Here is a 10,459-nt window from a genome sequence, read left to right on the forward strand (position 1 = left end):
TTTGAGTCTAGTGACGTAATCTATCCCTACCAGGAAATTTCCTTTACAGCATTCCAGGAGGTATTTTCCTTTGCAGCGTTCCTGGAAAATTCTGCTTTGTCCAGGGACAGGAAGCCTACCCACTATAAGACAGCTCATCTCTTTGATTCAAAGTTCTAACTAACAGAGTTCCTCCTCATAGGAAGCCAACATGTACATGACCTATCTTCCCCCATCCTGCCACTCTGTTGAATCCTACCTGCTCTTCTACAGGAGAGTGTTCACAAATTCCAAGGCTGCTTCTGATAGGCTGCCACCAAAACGGTGGCGCCCACGTTGCGGTCCTTTTCCTCAGGCTGGTGGTCTGGAGCCCCAGGCCCTTCAGGAGTCTTGAGCCTGGGGCTGCGTGAGGCTCACTCCAGCGCTCAGGGGCGGCCGGCGGTGCAGGTGTCCGGGGGTGTGTTCAAGAAGTTCTCCCCCGGGCTTCCCTGGTGGCGCAGTGGTTGAGAGTCCGCCTGCCGATGCAGGGGACACGGGTTCCTGCCCCAGTCCGGGAAGCTCCCACATGCCGCGGGGCGGCTGGGCCCGTGAGCCATGGCCGCCGAGCCCGCGCCTCCGGAACCTGTGCTCCGCAACGGGAGAGGTCGCAACAGTGAGAGGCCCGCGTACCGCAAAAAAAAAAAAGAAGTTCTCCCCCAAAAGGGGTATGAAGATAGAATTGCCAGAGCTCTTCCACTGTGGCAAGGCGGGAAGCTTTCTCCAGACCATCTACTGTTGCCTCATCCCACGGCCGACTTGTTGCCTCTTGTGGGCCATCCGCTGGCGCAGCTGCGCCCCTTTACCTACAAAGCGATTGCGCAGGCGGGAGGGGCCATTGCGCCTGCGCAGAGGGCTCCAGCAGCTGATCAGCATTTCTTTGCTGATGAGCCGACCTGCAGTTTCACAGCGCAGCACTCTATGCCCTTCCGAGCAGCTGTGGGCGGACGCTTGCGCATGAGCATCCAGACTCGTCGGCACTAGAGCCCTGAGCTCATGAGGTCGAAAGAGTTCTTATACTGAATGCTCCAGGCCTATGAACGAGTTCTTATACTGAATGCTCCAGGCCTATAACTTCTAGTACCTGTTCCAGCGTTATGGCTGTTGATCCGGCTGGGTGGATCTGATGAGCTAAGCAATCTCATGTCCGGGTATGATTTCATCCACAAGATGACTGGAGAAGACGTAGTTGGAATCACCGTTCCCCTAATTACAAGTGGATCAAAACCATGAAAGTCATCTGACAGCGCTGTTTGGCTACACAGAGTTAAGATACCTCCCTTTGAATTGTATCAGTTGTCAGGCAGCAAGATGATTCAATAGAAAGGTACCAAAAGCTCTTCACTTTTCCACCCCTTCCAGAGATTAATGACATAATGCAGCAGCATGTCACAGAGCCAGAAAATCGGCGTCCTCAGAAACGACTTGCTGCAGAAGTAACAAAGTTTGTTCGTGGACCAGAAGGGCTGGATTCTGTGAAAAAGTATACACAAGCCCTTTGCCATAGTAGGATAAATGCACTGGAGGTTACGTCTGATCAAGAGTTAAAAGAGTTGTTTAAAGAAGCTTCATTTTCTGAAGTAGTTCTTAACCTTGCAACAAGTGTCCTAAATATAAGCTGCAAAACAAATGCCATTTCGCATGGTCCACGAGGGTACTGGCTAACAGAAGGTGGAGTTGGTATTAATCAGAGACAAGCAACAAATCCTGAGAGTGCTAGTTGTTGGACCACATATACTTGAGAATGGACTTTCATTCTTAATAATGGAAAAGGAATTTCTACACTATAAAACGGCTTCAGCTATGAGGAGAAACCCTGGTGGTTCAAACATCCATCATTCATTCTCAAGATATAAGAAGGAACTTATACGTTTGCTTATGCTAATCAGAACAACAAAGAATGGAGTATACTCTAGGCTTCACACTGTAAGTAATTTCATTTTTTTATAAGGGCATTTTTAAAATTTTATTTATTTATTTATTTATTTTTGGGTCTTCGTTTCTGTGCGAGGGCTTTCTCTAGCTGCGGCGAGCGGGTGCCACTCTTCATCACGGCGCGCGGGCCTCTCACTATCGCGGCCTCTCTTGTTGCGGAGCACAGGCTCCAGACGCGCAGGCTCAATAGTTGTGGCTCACAGGCCCAGTTGCTCCGCGGCATGTGGGATCCTCCCAGACCAGGGCTCGAACCCGTGTCCCCTGCATTGGCAGGCAGACTCTCAACCACTGCTCCACCAGGGAAGCCCAGTAATTTCATTTTTTATGTAAGCTGGTTTATACATAAGGTGTTTGTGTGATGATGAAATATTTTATTTCCTGATCTGCAAACACCAACGACCATGATTTCCTGGGTTAATCTTTTTTTAAAATTATACTTTATGAAACAATTAAATTATGTCTTTTTTATCCTAAAAAAACCCCCAATGCTTCTCATTTTACAGAAGCACAGCATTCATACTTACACATGTATTATGAAGGATGTGCCTGCAGTGAAACTGACCAGTACAGCACCCTCCCTACGGTACTGCACTTGTGCAATAAATGTTAGCGTCTCTTTGATAATAACCTCTGAAATTTGAGTAGCACTTGATAATTTCAAGGGACTTTTTGACATACTCTCTTAATTAAATAACTCCACAAAGTGAGGAGGAGGGTGTTATGATCTTCATTTCTCAGTTGAGGATATCTGTTCATTCCACAAATATGTATTACATGTATGACACGTGCCATACACTGTTCTAAGCATTCAGATTGACACTGAGAAAGCAAGACATCTGTTCAAGCTCATGCAGATTCTAAGGGGGAGATTCAGGACCCTACATGCAGATCTTCATATCAAATCTCATTGTCTTTCTATCACATAAGTTATCATGTTTCTCCAGAGGTGGAAGGAGACAGGGCTCCATGGTCCTGGGCAGTGAGGGTTTAGTGAGAGACAAACAACTCTATTTATTGGTACAAAAGCATCCAGTCGGCTTTTTAGTAGCCCACTCTTAAATAAGAATTTACAGTCAACAATTATCACATATTTGAGGAAAATTGTATTATAAAAGACAGAAATCACATAAAGTAACAGGAAGGACACAGAGATAGTACAGGGGAAAAAAAGTTTTTAAACCTATATTAATACCTTCCAAGAGATAAAAGATATTACATCCATGAAGCAAAACGAGGATGCTTCAAAAAAAATATTAAGAGAAGAGCCAGAAAGAGATGTTAAGAATTAAAAATGAGGGGAAAAAAACCCGTAAATTTGAAGAAATCTCCCAGAATGTAGGACCAAAATATAAAGAGTTAGAAAATGGAGAGAAAAGATAAGAAAATTGGACTTTTCCAGAATGTCCATCATACACACAAAGGAGTCACAGAAAAAGTGGACAGAGAAAATAGAAGGTAAGAAATTATCCACGAGATAACTGGAGAAAGTTTCTCAGACTTGTAGGATGTGAGTTTCCAGATTGGAAGAGCCCATTTCGTGCTCAGCACAATAGATGAAAATAGACCTACACTAGAACCCCTGAAAATTTTCAAAAGACTGGATATTAAGAAAAGATTCTAAAACTTCCAGAAAGAAAACTGGTTTCTTGCAAAGGATCAAGAAATCAGATAATGTCAGATTACCCAATAGCAACAATGGAAGTCAGAGGACCATGGAACAATGCTTTCAAAAAGAAATTACTTTCAACTAGAATTTTAGTCAACCAACTTTCAATGGAATAAAAGGGGAGAAAAAAAGACATTCTCAGATACTTTTTTAAAAAGCTACAAAATCTGGAAAGTAGGATGTTCAACCAAGCAGCTGTGTGTGTCAGTCCACGTTGGAGCATGTCAAAAAAAATCCTGGGATATTTATTTTTTAAAAAGATATTTTAAAATACCTAATGAATCTGAACATATTGGGAGACTTACATCACTGAGAGAGAATTTGGGTATAACTTAATGATAGATGCATACAAACTAAATCAAATGGTGAAAAGACAATTATTAACTCTAGGGCGAACAAAAATATATCGATGAGAAACAGAAAGCAACTATGGTATATATACAGGGCTCAGCTATAACGTATGTTTTACAATGTGAAGATAAAATGTTTATGTCACCCAGTGGTTCCCAGAGTGTGGTCCCTCGGCCAGTCCAACAACATCATGACATCACCTAGAAATTTGTTTGGAATGCACATTCTCTGGATCCTCCCTTACTGAATCAGAGGGGAGTAGGACCCACAAATCTGTATTTACACAAGCTATCGAAGTGATTCTAAGGCACTCTAAAGTTTGAGAATCATTGATCTGACCAAAGTTGTAAAATCTAAACTAGAGAGAGTGACAGGCTTTTGACATGTATGTGATGAGGATGGGCAGAGGAGAAATTCAGTAACTAATGCTTAAACCAAGCATTAAGAAAAACCAAGAAATGCAATCTAAGCATGGTATTTAGAAGTAGAAAGGGCAAGAGAGCACCCTTATTTCAGTCGATAAAATAAAAACAAAATTATATAAGAAGCACTGACCTGCTCAGTCCAACTGACCTGATGTTCTCGGGCCCACCAAAATTAAGGATGTTTTCTCTTTGTAAATTATAAAGAGTTCCTAATCCACGAAAGAGAACTTGCTTATAGGTAGTAAAGATGTATGTTATTTTTATACATCTTACTTTAAAATCACTCAGACGTCATAAACCATGGATCTTATATTGCAAAATATTCAGTTACAAATTGGTATTACTTTGTTATCCTGTAGATGAGGTTTTTCATTGAACACCAACATATGGGGAAAAGCATGGCACCATGACTTTCATTACTGAGCATGGTACAATGTGGCAAGTTACATATATGTGGGATTAAATGAAATTAAAGAGGTTATATATATTTATAATATATGTGTGTGTTATATATACATATTTATTTATTTATTTAACCTTTATAACAATTTTAGGGAAAATGTGATCATCTCTGATTTAGAGATGAGGAAATCCCGGCATCAAGAATCATTGAAAATATTTAGCATCACACAAGTGGTGGATGTGCCTTCCATGACCCCCTGTTAAACTAGATTTAGTTTGTAATTATTTGTACTGCAACTAGTCAGATGGGGCAGCATCTGCAGACGACTACAAGATGCAGAGGACCCCATCTTTCTCTTTTGATACAAGGAGCTCAATAAGTTAAAACGAGCAAGTGGCTCTGCAATTTTCTATGTAATCTTTAACAAAAAAAGTAATTTATTAATCACCAAAATGTCACAGGCAGTTTACTAGCCAGTGAAGATATCTTCTTTTTCTAAAAAATCAGACATAACTCTAGACATATGGAGTGAATGGGGGAAAATCTGATTCTTTAACCTTATTTGCCTTAGAATTCTCCTTCAGGTTCCTACTGGCTGTGTGAACACGGACCTCCCAGACTCTGTATTAAAGGCTTCCAGGGCCCACCTATTTCCTGTCCTGTTTAGCATACAGTCTCGACTCTAAATTATGCACCACGGTCAGGAATCAGCCTTGGTTATAAGAATTGACTGACCAGGGAAGACAAGGAGATTGTGTAGACACTCAAGCTGACTGCTGTATTTTTCTTTTTTTTTTTTTTTTCCGGCGGTACGTGGGCTCCTCACTGTTGTGGCCTCTCCCATCGCGGAGCACAGGCTCTGGACGCGCAGGCTCAGCGGCCATGGCTCAAGGGCTCAGCCGCTCCACGGCATGTGGGATCCTCCCGGACCGGGGCACGAACACGTGTCCCCTGCATCGGCAGGCGGACTCTCAACCACTGCGCCACCAGGGAAGCCCTGTATTTTTCTTTTTAAAATAAGTATCACTTGCATCCTTTACATCCTCCTCACATTCAAGCCTCGTTCTGGATCTTAGAAATGTCATGTCAAAGACGAGCAGCCCAGGCCCTGACTTTTGAGATAATCTTACATCCTTAGCAGATACAGGCTCCCAGCCTCTGCCCTGCAGCCCCTGTGACTGCTTCCACTCAAGCTGCTTCCGTCTGGATGCTGGGTTTCTTTTGTTCAGAACACTCCACCCTCAAGCTGACTTAGTTCAACTGCACGTCCACCCTGAAACCATTTCACTCAGGGAACCGGGGCGGGGCAGACACACCTAATTTCACAGATGAGCAGGCCCCTGATAAAAGCTCAGCAACCATGCAAAATGATTACTAACGATGATGTAACAGATTTCGAAGTGAAACTGACGTGATGTTTGGGGGTCTGCTGAAAATAAGGATGTTTTCTCTTTAGGGTCTGAGTATAGTTTGGTTCTTTCTATTGAGGTGAGGAAGAAACTGCAGAATCCCCAAAGATAAACTCACTAAAACGATCCATAAAAGCAGTGTCCAAAACTATCCAAATCATTTCCAGCTTATCGCCCATCTTCTGCATGAAGGAAAGACCCAGGCATTTCCCCAGAGGCCCAGGCCCCATCACTGGCTCAGATGGCTAGTGACCAGGCAGACAGACAGCAGACCCTGCTGGCCTGCCCTGGCATCCGTTCCAATAGGGGACAAGTCACACCATGAGAATGGGAATCAAGTGTTCTAACCCCTTCTATTACTTCTCTCATCAAAGAAATGTATCTTCTCAATAAGACAAGTTTCTATTCTTTTTTTGAAACCTTTCTTATTGTGAAATGTAAAAATATAGCACACTTACAGAAAAAGGCATAAAATATAAATGTGCAGTTTAATGAATTATTGTAAAGTAAACATCCCTAAAACCACCTCTGAGGACAAAAAAGGAATATCCTTGCATTCCAAAAGCACTCAACATATGGTTCCTAATTAAAACTCCCTCCTATATCCTGGAATAACCCTGACCTGACTTTTATGGTGATCATTTCCTTGCTTTTTATTATACTTTTAATAGTTATGTATGAACTTCCAAATAATGTGGTTTAGTTTCGCTTATTTTTAGCTTTATATAAATGGAATTGTACAGTATGTATTTTTAGTTTGGCTTCTTTTACACATTATTATACATATTTTTTCATTATTATATTTTTGAGATCTCTTTACACGCTTGACTAATGAATGCATAGCAGACATTTATTCATTTTAATTGATGTATAGTGCTTCTGTTGATAAGCATGTGTTTTTTTCTCATTTGGGCCATTATGAATAACACTGTTGAGAATATTTTTATACATATCCCAGTTCACTCTGAAAGTCATTAATAGACATAAAAAATGAGCAAGTCTGAATTCAAAGCCAAAAGAGACTTTTAAAAGGGAATTTTCAGATCCTAATACATTTTTTCTCTTTTGTTGCAAATGTATGTTAATCCTGAAGAGGTATGCACAGACCCTATTACCTTACTATTCTGTTTGTCCCACCTGCTTTCTGTGAGCTAGAAAAAATACTTTCATGACAATGTTAGGGGAATTGGGGGTCCTAAACGCCTTTTTTCCAAGGGACTCTCATAACACCTGAGTTCTAGAACAGCTAGGCCACTATCTGCCAGTGATATAAGACCTAGGGAAAGTGACTTGACATCACTGAGTTTCGATTTTTCTTTTATGTCAAATTCAAAGGGGAATCAATTATTATTATGCATAAATTACGTTATATCGAAGGCATTTGCCATCTGTGTAGCTAACTAGCTTATTAAAGCACTTCAAAAACTTTGTGAAATAGCTATTACTATCCACATTTTCTACTTTACTATTTCTATCATCTCCCAGAGTTGTTTTAGAGAATAAATAAAAGAATATATGTTAAGTGCTTAGCACAGAGTTGAAATTCAGCACACATTCATTACAATTGATTTTGTCTCATCACAGTTTGTGCATTTTTTTTTATGTTTCCAGACACTAAATGCATTGTACACGTATCTGGCCAAATCTGGCTTGTCATCGTCTTTACTTATGTCTGATCCTTTTATTTTGATTTGTTTCAGCCTAGAGTTAAGTGTGGGAACAAGAAAACAAGAGAAAGCACAATTAACATAGAATCTAAACTGAGTTTTCACCCAAACTTATTAACTTTCTTTAAAATATCTTCTGTAAAATTAACTTTCACTGATTAAAACACAGTGAAAAACTGGAATCCAGATTTTAAAAGTAGCTGTTATTTAAATAGGCCCCATGTCCCTGGAAAGTACTGCTTAGGACTACGTATCCATTCAGGTTCCTAAGAAAAATACAGAGAAAACTGTGAGTATATTTATGGCTACATTTAACATCTATTTTTTCTTCCATGCTTCAGGTTTGGAGCTTTAGCACATTATTTCACTGTGATAGGAAAGTAAAGCAATTTCTGTGACCCTAGTATACAAGGCTCATCTTGACACAGGATTAGGGAGGGAGGCACTCAGTCACTTTGAATCCATGTCTTAGAACAGGAGGATGCTGTCAAAGAAGAGAAATGAAATAATTACAGATCAGGTTTTCTTTCCCCCACCCATCCCTGCTGGTTTCCAGCTGTTCCTCTGCTCTAATCTTTTGATGGCCAACGAGATAATGCACCTTGCTAACAAGATGAAGACTCCTTGGGTATCATGGCTGCCGATTCAAACTCAGAGGGAAAAGAAGTGTATGAGAGCCATTATGCAGGAAAAATATTTATTGAGAACAAGCTGTGTGTAATGCGCTGTGTGAAACAATATCAGCAAGCATGGTTCAACTGTCAGATCATGGAGTTATTGAATAGATTTTTACCTCTACCACTCAGTATTCTAGATAATGCATAATTATTGGTTTAAAAAAAAGAATAGAAATAACATCTATCCTCCAGGTGCCCGTCCACCCTCTGGTATGGCAGTTTCTTGAATCTGATTGATTTTGCTGCTTTTTTTTTTTTCAGTACAAATTTAGTATCTTGATGCCAGTCCCGTGGGCAGTTATGTCAGAATCTTTAGCTCATGTCTGTCTGAAAGACTGATCCCTGAGTGTTCTTTAACATCATGTGAGAGCCTGCAGTAGAGACAAGAACCAAGAGGAGCAGTGAGGATGCTGTTCCAGGATCTGAGCGAAAAGAGCACATCAGCAGAATCAAACACTAAGCTTCCCCCATTTGCACCTGGCTATGTACCAAGCCAGTCCTCGCATCATCAATGCACCTTCAGTTCCCAACCCTGGAAGTAGATACGATACAATATAGTCCCTAATAAAGGACTTGTCTGTGGCAGCAGTGAATATAAAATAATGGGGTTGAACGGATGATATGGCGTACGTAGTCTCTCTTCTTTGTTTCCGGCTGCATTGTGACTAAGTCATCCGCAGTACAGTTTAAGATTGGCTAAAGAATTTTACTAAATTCTCAACAGTTCACTAAGAAAATGGTGTGGGAGTTTCGAGAGGAAGTTAACTATGACACCAATGAAACTTTGATTACAAATTGGAAGGTTCAAAATAACGTTCATGGCAACAAGCTAGCTTTGGATTATCAATATACATGTATCTCTTTTGAAATTCCTAATGGACTCAGAAACCAAAATACACCTTCTTCGAGGGGGAAAAACAAGAAACAAGAGAAAATAACCCCTGGAAACTAGCTGAGCAATTTTAGGAAAACTCGGTCTTTTGTATAATCAGACACCAAGCAATTTCAATACTGCAGCTCTGAGTCCAGAGGCCAAAATATATTACTGTCTTCTAAGGAACGCGACTTTCATGTGTTTTAACCTAGCTGAGGGTAAGAAATAATCTCCGTAGCAACAGCTGCAATTATTTAAGTACTTCCTTCTTGCCAAGCACTGTACCAGGGGATTCGCATGCCTAACAGCCAAGCTTCTCCACAACTTTGGAGTAAAATACTACCTTGTCCATTTCATGTCCTCCAAACTGAGGTCCAGAGAGGTCGAATAATTTACTGAGATTGCACAGTTGGTAAGTGACAGAATGGCATTAAAAAATCAAATTCTGCAGCAGCCGCATGGCACAGGGATATTGGCTCAGTGCTTTGTGACAGCCTGGAGGGGTGGGATAGGGAGGGTGGGAGGGAGGGAGACGCAAGAGGGAAGACATATGGGAACATATGTATATGTATAACTGGTTCACTTTGTTGTAAAGCAGAAACTAACACACCATTGTAAAGCAATTATACCCCAATAAAGATGTTAAAAAAAAAAATCAAATTCTGCCTCATTCCAAATCCTATTTTATTTATGTTCGTTATGCTACTTCAACTTCTCTTTCTCTGGAGGAGAGTTCATTCATTCCTTCCTCCATGCAGAAATTAGTCGCTGCCTAATATGTATCAGACACTGCTCTAAATGCTAGTATCACAGTAGTGAATGAAGCAAAATCCTTTCTCACATTTTAGTAATCAATCTATAAAGAAATATAAAATAGGGTATGGGGTGATACTAATGGAATACTACTATAAATAAAACAGTCAGGAAAGGCCTCTCCAAAGACATAGCATTGAGCTGATACGAATAAGGAGAGGAACAAGGTAAGTAACTATCAGGGGGAAGAGCTCTCCAGGCAAAGGAGAAAGGAAGTGCAAATG

The 10,459-nt window shown here is 40.7% G+C and overlaps 1 pseudogene; it reads left to right on the forward strand.

Annotated features, from left to right (window-relative positions):
• Nucleotides 1-1,011: 1,011 nt before the first annotated feature.
• LOC137228418 (tyrosine--tRNA ligase, mitochondrial pseudogene) lies at nucleotides 1,012-1,822 on the forward strand (annotated as a pseudogene).
• The last annotated feature ends 8,637 nt before the right edge of the window (nucleotides 1,823-10,459 follow it).

Source organism: Pseudorca crassidens, chromosome 7 (assembly GCF_039906515.1).
Source record: "Pseudorca crassidens isolate mPseCra1 chromosome 7, mPseCra1.hap1, whole genome shotgun sequence".
Classification (NCBI taxonomy): Eukaryota; Metazoa; Chordata; class Mammalia; order Artiodactyla; family Delphinidae; genus Pseudorca; species Pseudorca crassidens.